Source organism: Cynocephalus volans, chromosome 1 (assembly GCF_027409185.1).
Source record: "Cynocephalus volans isolate mCynVol1 chromosome 1, mCynVol1.pri, whole genome shotgun sequence".
Lineage (NCBI taxonomy): Eukaryota > Metazoa > Chordata > Mammalia > Dermoptera > Cynocephalidae > Cynocephalus > Cynocephalus volans.
This window is the reverse complement of record NC_084460.1, coordinates 5924029-5939741: the sequence shown is the minus strand read 5'-3', so window position 1 is coordinate 5939741 and position 15713 is coordinate 5924029. Positions and strand designations below refer to the sequence as shown.

Below are 15713 nucleotides of genomic sequence, written 5' to 3'. Positions count from 1 at the left end.
TAAAACCTGAGCTACACAAAAAGCCTTCCTTGGGAAATCAGCAGCAAAGCAGTAATTTAGCTCATCCACAGAGCTCAAGTACTGGTCCCCACGGGAAGTTCCGACCCACTTTAGAAGTAAGCAGAGGACAACAAATTAGTTCTAGCAAAGAGTTTAAGTGGTGGGAACAGCAAGTAATCCAACACAGAACTGAAAGAAAAAACAGAATACAGAATACCTACAACCAGAGACAAAGTTTGATATTAACTAGTAAAGGTCTCATTTCACCAAAGAACACATTTAACACCTAGAAGGACTGAAAGTCCCCTGGGCTACCAAGCCAGAAAAGGGGGACAGAGAGGTCACCGCCAGCACCCCGGGGCCTGCCTGGGGCCCTGAGGCACAGAGCCAGGGACCGGACCCTCTGCCCACAACCAGACACACTGTTATCACCACCAACAGCTAGGTAAGGAGCATGCCAAAAACATCACCTCCAGGTGGGTGGCCCACCACAGCCACCACAACAACCACAGCTGCTGTGAAAGTGGGTAGACGCCACAATCACTGTGCAGATGGTCCGCCAGCCCCTGGAGTGCATGGACACAAGGGGAGTCACCAGCAGACACCAATGAAAAGAAGGTTATATGTCTCTCCACAAAGCTTATTCCAGAGTGACAGAAGAAGCATCTGCTCTACAATAATATTGAAGCATCTGCTCTACAATAATATTGGGGGACCTCAACACACCTCTCAGCATTAGACAGATCATCTAGGCAACAAATCAACAGAGTAACCATCACTCAGAAGGAGAGAAGAAATCTAAGGTAATTAGAGGGGGGAGGGAGAAGGGGATGGGGAGAGATCGGAAAAGGGGCATAAAGAATAAGTACAATTTGTAACAATATATATGCTAGTAATATTGATTTGATCAACATATGTCAACATTGAACCCCAAAAATATGTATAATCAATCATGATCCAATAAAAATGTTATAAAAAGGGGGGAAAAAAAAAAAAGAAAGTAGAGTAGTGGTTACCAGTGGTTTCAGAGGGGAAAGAATGGGGAATTATCGTTTAATGGGTACAAAATTGTAGTTTGGGATGATGTGTTCTGGAGATGAATAATGGTTATGGTTGTACAACATTGTGAATGTACTTAATGCCTCTGAACTGGTTAAAGTGGCACTTAAAAATGGTTAAAATGGTAAATTTTATGGTTTTTATGTTTTACCAAAATAAAAAGGAACAAAATACTAGCAGATTTAATGTAACATTTCATAAAAGGATATATTATTAGCCTTATATTTTGCATCTGGCTTATCCCCTCCATACAAAACCACTGCTACATTTATCTTCCTAAAGCACAAGCCTGATCAAGTCATTTTCCTCCTCAGAATCTTAAATGCCTGCCAAGTAAACTTTTTCACCTGACGTCTAAAGCTTGCTATAGTCAAGTCAGAGTTTACCTTTCTGGCCAAGTCTACTACTAGTCTCGCACACTTGCCTAATGCTCTAACTAAACACGACTATACACTCTCCCATAATACTCTTCTCTTCCATGCTTTAAATATGTATCTTTTTGCCCCTTGAATTCTCTCCCTCATCCTGACCAATCTACCAGATAAATCCTACTTGTATTTCGGAAACCAATTGAAACTTTACCTCTCCCAAATGTTTTTGTGATCCCCGTGTCTAGCTGTGATATATCACTGTAACATAAACCTTTTATGATGTATGTCCTTTATGTTAACTTTCATATTGATGCTTATTCTGTGCTGGGTTTTGAAGGTTCAATAGTGAATAAGACATACCCCTTCCGTCTTAGAGTTTACCACCCTAGCACAAAAGACGGATGTATAGTCATCTATGTTCCAAATACTCTTAACATGCTAAATGCTGAGCTAGAAATAACAGGCACTTAGTACTAGTTGTACTTATATTTTACTTTATATATCATATTTGTCCTAGTTTTTCTATTAGAGTACAAGCACTTTCAGGGCAAGGGGATCTTTCTACTCCCCTATAGCACTTCATCCTTGCATTAAGTGTACACAATTAAATATTTGCAATGAGTACTTAGTTGTTTTTATTGGATTTTATTTAAGGCAACTAATAAAACTTAACCAAAATATTCACAACTTTAGTCTTTTTTAGGGCATTAGTCAACAGGCACTAAGCAAACCTTAAGTACTGTGTGATTCCTGTGTAGAAACTCAAAGCACTAAATAATTTTAGCAGCATACATAGGAACTGCTCAGCTCCTCAAGGTTAATTTCATAAAAGTTCCTGGAAATGATTGTGAGTTGTGAAAATGCTGTACATCCTCATCATCAGGAATTTAATAGTTCTAGGAAGAGATATATAATCTGGGAAAATGTTAATTTCATCTATATGAATGAGATGATGTAAAATGCATATGAATATAATATATATAATAATATAAATGTTCTTTATAAAACTTTAAATTCTAAAAAACATTTTCTAGGAATGTTTCTTTCAAATTGTTTTACTCTTATTGAGATATTGTGATGTAATATTTAAGAAGTTTGTTCACTCCAAACTTGATAATTTTAATTATGACACATGAAAAGAGGCCATGTCCTTGTTTTCCCATGGCCCTGTTAAATCATGGCAATGTGGTTTAAACAGTAAGGCTATGCTGTAGATATTTTATTTGCAAATGAAATAATAAATTCTTTTTTCCATTTTTATAGAAGCAACCAAATATACAAGTATAACTCTTTATTAAAAACAGTTAAAGACAGGTAGTATTACCAGACATTAGATTTGGATAGAATCTTGTGAACATTTACCATAAAAGAAAAAATAATAAATTGTACCTCATCAAAAGTAAAAATTTCATCACATTAAAAATTTCTGCTCTAAAAATACCTTTATGAAAATGAAAAGGCAAACCACAGACTGGGAAAAAACATTGAGAACATATATATCTGACATAGTACTCACAGTAGTTATATCAAGAACATATAAATAACACTTAGAAGTTAGGAATAGGAAGGCAAACAAGCCAATTTAAAACTGGCAAAATATTTAAAGAGACACTTTTTAAAATGTAGGTAAGTTCAACATTATTAATTAAGAACTATATCCATGTTACTTTGTGTAGCAATAGTTTATCGCTTTTTATTGCTGTGTGGTATTCCATTGCATCAGTATACTGCAATCTATTAATCTGTTCTCCTACTGATGTATATTTAAGTTATTTCCAGGTTTGAGCCATTCTGAATAAAGCTGCCATGGACATTCTGGTTCATGTTTTTTAAGTGGATATAAGTGTATACCTAGGAGTGGAATTGATGGGGTCATAGTGTAGGGGTTTGTTTAGCTTTAGCAGATACTGCTGAATGGTTTTCTAAAGTTATATGCCTATTTACATTCTCTCCAATAATGCCTAAGAGTTCCAGTTGCTTCATATCCTTGTCAACACTTGACATTGTCGATCCTTTTAATGTTAGCTCTTCTGAGAGTTCTGGAGCGGTAGTTTACTGTGGTTTTAGTTTGCATTTTGCCATAACTGATTATGTTGAACATTTTTTTCTATGCTTATTGGACATGGGATTAATATGCAAATTAAAGCCAGAATGAGAATACCACAGACTCCCTAGAATGGCTAAAATGAAAAAGACTGACATTACAAAGTGTTAATGAGGATATAGAGCAACTGAAACTCTCGGGCATTGCTGGTGAGAGAGTAATATGGTACACCCACTTTGGAGAACTGTTTGGAAATTTCTTAGAAACTTAAACATATAGTTACTATATGATCCAGCAAGTTTCACTCTTAGGTATTTACTTAAGATAAATAAAAACATATGTCCACACAAAGATTTTTATACAAATGTTCATGGCAGTTTTATTCATAATAGCCAAAAGAAACCTAGAAATAACCCAAATGCCTGTCAGTAAATAAATGGATCAACAAAATTTGGTATATCCATATAATGGAATACTACTTAGCAATAGAAAGGAATGAACTATTGATTGATATATTCAACGACATGGTACATGTCAAAAACATGCTGAGCAAAAAAAGCCATCTGCAAAAACCATCATACCACATGATCCCGTTTATATGAAGCCTAAGAACAGGCAAAACTAATCTATGGTTATGGAAGTTAGAAATTGTTGTCTCTGTGTGGCTTGGTGGTGGAAGTGGGGGTGTGGTAGTTGACTGGAAAAGTCAGTAAACGTGTTTTATGTCTTCTTTTGGGTCGTGGTTACACAAAAGTTTATAATTGTCAACTCACTGAAGAGAATACTTCAGGATCTGTGCATTTTATTGCATATGAATTATTTCTCAATTTAAAAAAGGAGAAATAACAACCTTATAAAACAAGATTTTAAAGAAATGAATACATAAGTATAATTTGTTACCTTTCTTTTTTATCCTGACATTTACGAACCACTGTTTCATCTAACCCTGATCTCCTCTTCTAAGTTGATTAGAATGTTACACTAACTCTTCTCATTTTGCATTTTGGCTTCCTCGACCTGGAAATACGAACAGTCCTTGTTCTAAAATCTTCATCTTCAGTATTTTAAGCCAAGGCAGTACCAAAGCCTTTCATGTAGTTTGACCTCAACTGAAAGTTTTAAGTAATGTGAGATAATAGAAATAGTTTATTTTCTACTTTCTAGATCAGTTAGAAAGGCTATGCCCCCTTTTTCTGGCTTGGGACATCTGCTTTCTCCACATGGTCAGAGAAGAAAGGATTTTTTTGCTGAAAATATGAAAACCTAACATAAAAACTTAATGTTCTTCCTGAGAAGAATTAACTTTCCACTTCTTTCTGAAGAGTCAATAATTTTAAAAGTCAATTTTTTAGCTCAGAGAAACCTTACCATCTATTCTGTAATCCTTTTCCATGGTACAAAATGTAAACAATTAATAAAGCTTTAAAATATAATTGTAGGTATTTTTTGATGGCTATTATAGAACATATTATGAAGTATAAACTTTAATTTCTTCCAAAGCTCCAGTTAAAATGTACCTGTTATACACCCATAATACATAATAGCAGTAAGAAAGTCAAGTTTGCAAATGATTGGTCATAATTGGAAAGCAGCATTGCTCACTACACTTAGAATGCATTTTGTGAAACATTTGCTCTGCCATTATACTAACATTAATTACTTGGTTATTGATTATATAGGCTATTGGGAGGCAGTGGCACGAGTAATAAGTTACAGGCTCCTTGTGGGCAGAAACCATATCTTATATTTTACTTATACTCTGTGGTGCCAAACAAACAGAAAATAAGCAGATGTGGATAAGAAATAGACGTGCAATGTACTTAAAGTAATTTAAACATCTAATGTACTTAAACATCTAATTCCCAATCATTTATCTTCTAGGATTGTTATACATGTATATATGTGTGATGTTTTTGTCCAGCATTTTGGAACATCAGTATGCTTAAGATAAAGCTTTGAAGATATTCTGCTTGGACGATTGAGAAGGAGCCACAAAGTTGCCCAACTTTCCAAAATTCCTCTCTATTTTCCACTTCATGGTAGAGATTGAAAATACCACTTTCAAACTAGTGCAGTAACCTAAGCCAAACTGTGTAGTTCACCCTTTCATCCAAGCCAAACAGTGGAGTTCACCCTCTCATAGCAGAGAATGCTAATAAATTTGTGCCTTTTCCTAGACTTCAGGCTACAATAAGGAATAAAAACTCTCCCAATTTAACAAATTCTAAGACTCTGAGATTCTAATCACCTCTTTTCTTAACCTTGGATTCAGTTCAGGCAATTATTACGAAAGCAATTTGAAAGACTAAAAGTGAACCCTGTGTAAATTTATTACTAAGAAAATGTGAAAGCCACATTATCTGCCCACACATAATTGAGAGTTTATTTGTCCATTTTACGATAATTATTGGTATATTGATAGCCTCAAATAGTAGTTCTTAATATTATTTGTTCACAAACCCCTTTGAGAATCTGGATTTTCTTCTTCCCTTTTACCCTTCCTTTCTTTCTTCCTTTCTTCTTCCCTGCCTACCTCCCTTCCTCCCCTCCTTTCCTCCCCTCCTTTTCTCCCCTCCTTTCCTCCCCTCCTTTCCTCCCCTCCTTTCCTCTCCTTTCAAATTGCCCACTATGTGCCAGGCATTGTTCTAGGGGACCTGTGCTTTGTACTTTTCCACCCCTCCCCCCAGACGTCTATTTGCACATAGACACACCGTTTTTGCATATAATTTTAGGGATTTTATTGAACTCCTGAAGCCCTCTAGGGTCAAGAAACATCTCAAAAGTAATTATACAGCTAAAAATACTTGACATTCTTAACAAAGCAGAAACTTAGTATTTGGAAGAATAACAATAGAATAGCTGTCTCTTCAGGATCTGCCCAGCAATATAAGATCCTCACAGTAAACTCATTCAAATCATGAGCAGTATGGAATGGGAGACAAGGAATTTGATATATCCTATCCAATCAGAATAGGAAACCTATACAATCTTGAGGCTCTTTTACTGTATGTGAGAAGAGTGGTTCATTGTCCTAGATAAGTTTGTGCTTCTTAATGAGAAAGACAGAAGGCCACCGAAATTTTAAAAATCATTGTGTGGTTACTGAATCTTACTTTGTGTCTATAAGCCTCCTTTGCTATTCTAACTGAAAAATTGATCTATTTATTAGGCATTATTGCTTAGAAAGCTAATGTGTTTTAATACATGATTAAGGGTTACACATCTACCGTGACTTGTTGATGACTTGTCACTCTGACCTGAAATCCAGAATTACTTTTTTGTTCTCTTTGTCAGTATTCTACTCATGCTGAAAGGAAGGGATCTAAACTCTAAAGGAGACTGTTTATCTAAAGAACTGACATTCTTTCAATTAAAGAAGCCTCTGAAAAACATCAAATAAAGCAAAATTTCACCTTTGAGCCTTGTGGTATCTCTGGGTTTCATATTTTTGTTTTTCCATGAGCTGAGTTGTGATGCCTGATAACTCCTTGAAACACACACACATAAGCACATACATAATATGGCTAAACAATACCTCTTTTCACCCTGACCACTCAGTTTACACAGATACTACACTTCAATTATAAATGATGAGGGGACTCATATATAGGACCTTCACATGAATTTAATGGGAAAATGTATATATATCTCTAAACTTATGTAACTTAACAATCTCGCATGCTGAGATGAGGAAGAATCCATGTGGCAAAGTCATATATGGGTATATACAGTTACTGTGTGAGGGTGAAATTAAAGTGAAGTCACTTGTTTTATTCTGAACCATGAAGACATTTAGCATTCTTGGGGTACCAAGGAAACATCTACATAGTAATGCTACTTGGATTCATATACTGCGTTTGTGGCTTGGAGATGTACTATATTTTATATTTTGTGTTTGAGAGAGCCTGTTTTGGCATGGTAGAATTTGTATTAGAATGATCCTATATACAACCTTAGAACTCTTATTTCATAGTAGTACCAAAACATGATTTAACTGTTTACAACATAAGGGCCTTTTGGAAAAGTGGTATCTCCTATTTCCATATTCATAGATTAAGATCAAAATTTTAAAAATACAGAAACTCTGACTCACTTTTCTCCAACTAGGAAGTAGCAATAGGCTCCTTTGGCTAGATCATTGCTGTGTAAAATCTTAGAAATTTTTCAGTGATCATGTTTTATAGTTAGTCTATTTTCAGCAGAACTATTTTTATTATTGTTAAACACTTGATTAAATCATCTGATTCAAATATGAGGAAGTCTGTTCACCATTGGAACAAAATTTTGATCTGTTTTATGTTTAGCTTAAACATATCTTTCTCACGAACTACAGTTATATAAGCCTGGACTTATTTCCCTATATTGAGATTCACTTAAAATAATAGATTTTTAATGTGTTGTTGGAATAATTGACATTGCATATAAATCTTATATTCTTAAGATAATTTACATACTTGTATAAGCTTAAGTTTAACTATTATCAGACACAACTGGAATATGAATATCTTAGTTTTTCTGCTAGACCAAAGTACCATTAGTTATATTCTGTCCTGTGTTCTTCCATAATGAAGAGAAATGCATGTGATTTTGCAGATTTGTTGCATTCTTTGAGCTCGCAGTTGCCAGTGCCTGACAAGTAGTCAATCAGAAGAATGGTATATGGTAGAATTGTAATAATAAATACACACAAAGTGAGTGCTTTAGTGCCTTCGTAGTGCTGGATCAATGGAAATATACAATCTCTGGGAGCTCATATCTAATGACAAAATTCCATCAACATTACTTATGCCTATGAATATAAAGTGTTTGAAGCAAAATAAACTATGTGAAGTTAGAAGGAGAATAAAAGGGGCAATGTGAGGAGAATCCACATGCTGAAATCTCTAGTAGAAAGTATAATCAATTTGATAGAGGATTCTAGCACATCTAGTCCACAATGTTTAATTAAGCCAGAATAGTGATAACTATTGATAGTAGCAATTACAGGGATTATTGATGTTATAAGATCTTGAAGTCTTAGTTTTCTGTTCAACTCAGCAAATATTTGTTTAACGTGTACCATATGCTAGTTGTTATGCTGAATGTATTAACAAAGTCCTCACCTCCAGGAGCTTATAGTGGAGGGAACAGATGTGTAAATATTTAATTACTTTTCTTTAGTACAAGGATATACAAAACTACGGAGCAAAGAAAAAGTTGGGACTGTTTAAAGGAGTGAGAAAGACTGGGTCTTCAGTGATCAGTTGGAGCTCAGAGAGTGGAGAAAATGTTTTAGGTGATCTGTTTGATATTTGAGGTCTGGGAGATTTTGAAATTAATCAGCAAAATTACAAATGAAATGAAAATATAAATTTAAATGGCAAAAAAAGTAGAGTAAATTGTTCCTATTTATATTTATTATTAATTTTGGATTTTTCTGCTTCCTAATTTTTTAAAAAGTTTATTTACTCTGTTAAATCTCTTTGATTAAAGGAACTTTCCCCTCAAACAAATAAAAGTAGGAAGTAAGTGTATAATGAAGATCCATCTGACATTTCATGAACCTGAAGGTAGTAGCAGACCTCAGGATTCCTAGTTTGGGAAGATAATGACCTCTGTGGAGATTAGGAAGGTCTGGTGACATAAAATGCATTTTTTTTATAAATGAAAACTTTCTAAAAGATAAATCCATCTTTTACTTTGAAGGTAATAAATTCTCATTTATAGTTGGAGAGAACATATTAATTTAATCCAAGTTAGTCTAATGCTTTAGTTGAGGTTTTTGTTTGTTTTTAAAAGCATTGACTTTCTAATGAAGTTAATTTATTTAGAAAGAGAAGAGTTTTTTGGTTTTTTACTGTTTCCCACCACAAGTTCATGAGTATTCGTTGCCTATAAAATAGAAACTGTTTCTCATCTACTGTGAACCTTCCAATATTCCGAGATCATGGGATCACTGATTTGTGAGGTGCAGTAAAACTATGTCATATGAAAAGAACCAGACCAGGGGCCAAAGATAACAGTGCTATGCAGACTCTCAGTGGCCAGTGAAGATTTTGTTTTACAAGATTGTGTCCGTGTTTGGTCAGTAAAGCAAAGGCAGAAGGTGAATGAAAGAACATTACTTTAAAGGCATTAAAGAACATGCCAAAGAAAGCATTTTTAGTGCAACATTCCAAATGGGGAAGAAGTACAGAATCGGCACAGAGCCAGCCAAACGTAGCCTGCTTCCCATCTATGGGATGCCAGCACACAGGCGGCAGAACTGGTGCTCCAGCATTTACAGCTGTACAAATACTGCCGCTACTAGACGTCTTTATTATTCTTCTTTCTTTCCTCCCTCTTCTCCCTCTCTCCCCTCCTTCCTCCCTTCCTTGTTCATTTCCTCCCTCCCTTCCATCCTTCCTTTTTTTTATTTTGAGAGTCCACATGAACATTGGTTTAAAAAAGACTTAATTCCAGTCTTTTATAACCAAGCCTAGAAATCCATTTTTGAATACTTCATTTATTTTGTTTGTAAGGCTGGGGTAGGGATATATTTTAGAGAGAAACGTATTGAACCAGGAAAAATGACCTTGGCTAACTCAGCTTGGTTAGACCACAAATTCCTCATTAATGAAATAGGTATTTAACTGCACACTTCTTAGCTAGCTTCAAACTCTAAAATTTCATGATTCTTCTTTCTAATTTTGTAAATATTTTGTAATCTTTCAGAAGGGTAGTAATTGTGTGTGCATGTTTACTATCAGATGCTAGTAACTAGTCATCAATATGGTCAAACTTATAAAAACTTGAACTAGATAAATGGTACTGTAAATCAAGAAATATTGTATTTGTAACACCACGGTCCAGGGTTTGATCCCTGTACCTGCCAGCTGCCAGAAGGAAAAGAAAAAAAAAAAAGAAAGAAAGAAAGAAAGAAAAGAAATATTGTATTTGAATGAAGTCTCAAAAACAAGTGTTTATATGAAATATATAATTAGACGTTTTTCATCCTTACATTGAGATTATTATTCCACTCATTTGAGAAAGGAAAGGGATTTGAAGAAAGTTTTAAAATTTTAGTTTATCCTTAAATGCCCAGAAGAGATTTATATAATTTAACACTGCCGTGTTTCCATGGCTTTCCTAGTGAAGAGAGAACTTAACTGCTTTCCTTGCTGAATGCTAAGAAAAACACATTTCTCTATCCTTTTGAGAGGAATCAGTGAAATTATTTTTTTAAAAAACAGTAAGAGAGTAGTACCAAATCAGATATCCTGCCTATTTAAACTTTACTAATGTAATTATGTATTTATTATCCACTTACTAACTGCATGGATATATGCCTTTTTAAAATTTACACAATATTAGCATGGATTCTTGTTAAATGATTACAAGTTACCATTAATGATTTAGAGTTGAAAGGCATTTTGGTTAAAATACAGAACAAACGATAAATGTCTTAAAAGAACAGGATGAACAGAAATATTTATTAAAGAATATAGACAAGATGGGGTAAATACCCAAAGAATATCCAAAATGAACTAGTGCATCATGCTAATAAGAATGAAAGAGTTCCAAATGAAAATGTGCATTTAAGTGACATTTGGTATTGCCTCTAAGGATCCCTTAACTAGCCTCTTAAAATTTGATCAGCTTGTGGTTTTTCCACTGAAGAAATTAAAAAAGAAAATACAATTATCAAATATAATCAACTTGCTGTCTATATTGTATGTGTGTACCTACAAAATTCAGACATGAACTCTAAAATAGAAATTTTGATCTCCTTGATCTTTCTCACAGAATTAAAAGGGAAGTAGAAGGTTGGTATTTCACTATGTAAAGGCAATATTGCATTGCCTGTTGCCTCAAACATTGCTTCTTTTCTGTTGAGAATTTCCAAAGAATGGCATGAACCAAGGCAATGCAGTTTTAGGCAAAACTTCACCACTGGGCTGTTGAAAGTGCTGACTAAATACCAAGAGGACTGCCGAGGAGATGAGTTCTTAGAGCAGGGAGTCACATTCCGGGTATCATTAGAATAAATTTCAATATGATCTTCCTATCCTTCACTCCACTTTTGGGTTTCTTACCTCCAGGAGGGATGTAGACACAGCTGAGTTGAGCTTCATGCACCAAAGTACCCTTAAACTTCCCCTCTGTTTCTGCAGATGGACTAGGAAGCGGCTGGTACGCAGGTGTAGCAGGCTGAACGAAGGCTCGAAACATCGTGAATTTCCAGTTGTGTACTAATAGGTTGATTTTTAAAACTAAATAAATATGCTGCTCTTGACCTTTTCTCCTTGTAATTTTTTAAAACCCAGAAACCATTTCAGTGCCACAAAAGTTTACATGGCCATGTCTTATCACTGCAAATTTAGGTTATGGTAATTACTTTAAGCTTTAGAATTCTAAAAACCACACCTTTCTTGGTTCTTTTCAACCTTGTCTTTTTCTGCCTTTCCTTCTATGCTCACTGCTTATGTAGGGATGGCCTCTCACCCAGGAAAACTTGGATTGAAATGTGAGGCTCATGGTTGCTGTCAGCCTGTCAGCTCATCACCTCCCTGCGGCATGATGATCTCTGGTTTTTATGTATCACCACAAGGCGCTTTGATATACCCTCTTGTGTGGGAGAGTGATAGGTTTGTGCAGGGGTTGGTAGACCTTGGGCCTGAGAGGCAGAAAACTTCATTTGGAATGTGCACTTTAATGGAATTCACAGCCCCTTTCCCCGTGGAATGTAGCTCAAGTTGCAAAACTATTTTAGGGAGAAAAAAAGTTAGGCTCAGTTCTACATTTTATCTGGTGCCACCTTTCAGTAGCCTGGACTGTTGGTAAACGTGTTTTTCCCCCTTGGCTATTTAAATTTTATGTTCAAACTAAATATTAACTGGGATGAAAAGAGTTACTTCAAAATGATCTGCCTTTAAGTTTAACACCACGTTTTAGAGACGAATGGCTGGATCCTAAAGAAGTGTCCACAATGTCTTAAGTAATTACTACAAACCCCGTCTTTCCTTCATTCTGCTTTGACACTGAAAGATGTTTTCCCTCTCTCGATCTGCATTCCAGTCATGTTGCGGTAACAACAGTGTCACACTGCTTCTCTAATTGTATCAACAGTTTCCTTGGCATCCTACCCTTATGGAAACCTAGCTCCTTATGTCAGATGCCACAAATATGTAACATCAAAGAAAAATGACATCCCAAATATTTCTATTAATATATTCTACTGATGAGACACCAATGGCTGGTTTTTCCTCTGCCATTGGGCCTCGGGTTTCTTAGTTATGCTGTGTTTTTCTCCCTTGCTACACCTTTCTCCTTTGCTAGTTTAGGAAAACTCAGTCTCCAAAGAAAGAGAGTTTTTATTGTAACCAAAAAAACAGACCAGGCTGCTAGTTTTGTAACTAATATTAAAGCCACCAAAACACACAAATGTATTCAGATTTATTAAGTGGTTGAATGATAGTGATCCAATCTGCTTCTACTTAAAGAACATGAGGGTAGAAGGATTAGTGTGTAGGAATCTGTGTCGGGAATCAGAGTAGGGAATTAGTGTTCATGGACTGGAAACAACTTTGAATATGAAGTTTCAAAGTACACATTTAATAATCTTGAGATGAAAGAACTTTGTTTTGATATGAAAGCTCTCATAGTACATTGGCTTCAGAACTCAGAAGTTCTCTCTCTCTTTTTTTTTTTTTTTAAGATTGTCCATATACCGAGGAGGAATATGTGTACGTATTTCTTTTTTTTTTTTTTTTTTGTCTTTTTCGTGACCAGCACTCAGCCAGTGAGCACACCGGCCATTCCTATATGGGATCCGAACCCGCAGCAGGAGTGTCGCTGCGCTCCCAGCGCCGCACTCTCCCGAGTGCGCCACGGGCTTGGCCCTACGTATTTCTATCTAAGAGGATAAAATGGTTCTGTTCAAGAAAAAGCTGGGATTTTTTTCCCCACTCCCCCCACAACATGTAGGTAGATACACTGATATGCTGATAATTACAAAACCAAACTTTAAAAGCCCATTGCCACATTTTGACAAGTTGATAATTTTATTTATAGGGTTCCTCTTTAAGATATTTGCTTAAAATAGCACTAAAAAGAGATTTCTTTTACATTAGTTCCCCCTTATCCAAGGGGGATACTTTCCAAGACCCCCAGTAGATGCCTGAAACTGCAGATAGTTCCAAACCTTATACTTGTTTATGCTATGTTTTTTCCTATACATACATATCTATGAAAAAGTTTAAATTAGGCACAATAAGAGATTAACAATAACTGATAATAAAATAGAACAATTATAACAATATGCCAGCATCACTACTCTTGTGCTTTGGAGCCATTATTAAGTAAAATAAGGGTTACATCAACACAAGCACAGAGATACTACAACAGTTGCTCTGATAACCAAGAAGGCTACTGAGTGAATGTCTACAGGAGTGTCTACAGCATGGATGTGCTGGACAAAGGGATGATTCATGTCCCCAATGGGATGGAACGGGGCTGTGTGAGATTTCATCAAGCTAATCAGGACGATGCACAATTGCGTACTTATAAATTGTTTATTTCTGGAATTTTCCATTTAATATTTTTGGACCACCCATGGAAGGAGGGAGGGGACAACTGTACGTTTGGATATCTGAATCATTATTGACAACAAGCAGAAATCCTATGCTCATGCATTGGTCAGAGAAGTGGGGAAAAAGGTGTAGTTAGAATATAAGCTGTTTTAATGACAATATTAATATAATGAAATGTTTTGAAAGTTTAAATTAAAAATCTTTCCTTTTAAAAATATATTTTGTGACCCACCCGCAACCAAGTAAAGAGCACACAAAAAACACCGTTTTTATGTGGGTAGCCCACCACAGCCACCACAGTTGCCGCAGCGGCTGCAAAAGCGGCTAGTCTCTGTAGCAGCAGTCTCTATAGCAGCAGTCACAGCCACCATGCAGATGGCACGCCAGACTCTCAACTGCATTGACACAAGGAGAGGCACCAGAAGAGGTCCTCTTTCTCCACAAAGCACACTCCAGAGTAGTAGAAGAAGCATCTGATTTCTGATCATAGGGGAGGACTTGATCACACCTGTTTCAGTACTAGACAGGTCATCTAGGCAACAGACCAACAGAGGAACAGTTAATTTATCAGATGGAGAGAACAGATCTATGGTTATTTGGGGGGAGGAGGAGAAAGGGGGGGAATTGGATAAGGAACATAAAGAATAAGTATGATTTATAGCAATGAATATGCTAATAAAAAATAAAATTAAAAATACTAAAAAAATAAATAAAAATATATTTTGTAGTTTCATTGCCCTTTCATAATATTGCTGCTGTTTTCAATGAAGATTTTTAAAATGTGTATGTAGTTAATGCATTATTTATGTGATTAATACTACCAGACTCTCAGATGTTTACAAATGTGTTTTGGAACTGCTTCAACCTTTGTGATAGAAATGATGTAGACAGGTACATACTAAATTATACAACTTATTTGAACAGTATTAAATGAATCAATAGCAGCTGTATTATACCACATTTTCTTTCATTACTAAATGACTAAATCATAGTCACATCTAATCTTTCAACAGTTATAAATGTTCTGTATAGACGTTTTGAAGTCAGAGATTTATTATTAAATTTTATTTTTTTCAGTGCCCTATTCCTGACTTACAGCTTACAAAGCCAATTTTTCACTTAACATATTCTTGGGAGAAGGAGAAGGGAGGGAGGTTTCTAGGCATAATTTGGGCATCAGGTTTCTGAATATTTAAAAATAAAGATGAAATGTGTTCATGAAATGTGCAAATGGAGTGTAGAAACAATGATGTCTCAAAGCCAGGAATTTTAGAAATTCTGATTTCATGTTCAATCTATATTTATTCATTTGTTTAAGAAGTATTTACCAAATGCCTGTCATGTTCAGGTACTATCTTTATAAGGAAAACACACTTTATTGGTTGGTGTGTGGGTGTGTGTGTGTGTGTATGTTCAGGTACTATCTTTATAAGGAAAACACACTTTATTGGTTGTTGTGTGCGTGTGTGTGCGTGTGTGTGCACGCGCGTGTGTGCGCACGCACATACATAAAACCACTACAGATTTCTCTGTGGACTTAAAAAATGCCAATGCTTGATTTTTAAGTGTTAACTCCAATGATTGGTTTCATTTATTCAATAATTATTAAACATATTGATTCAATACATAAATTATTATGTATTTTCCTTTAAGATGGAAAGGGAATTTCTCTCCATTTTGTAGTTCTGA

General features: G+C 35.4%; 1 protein-coding gene across 1 annotated transcript in view; it reads left to right on the top strand.

The window, feature by feature from the left end:
• Nucleotides 1-15713, top strand: part of DCP1B (decapping mRNA 1B) — a 53757-nt gene that overhangs the window by 19332 nt on the left and 18712 nt on the right. The gene's annotated exons all lie outside the window — the stretch shown is intronic.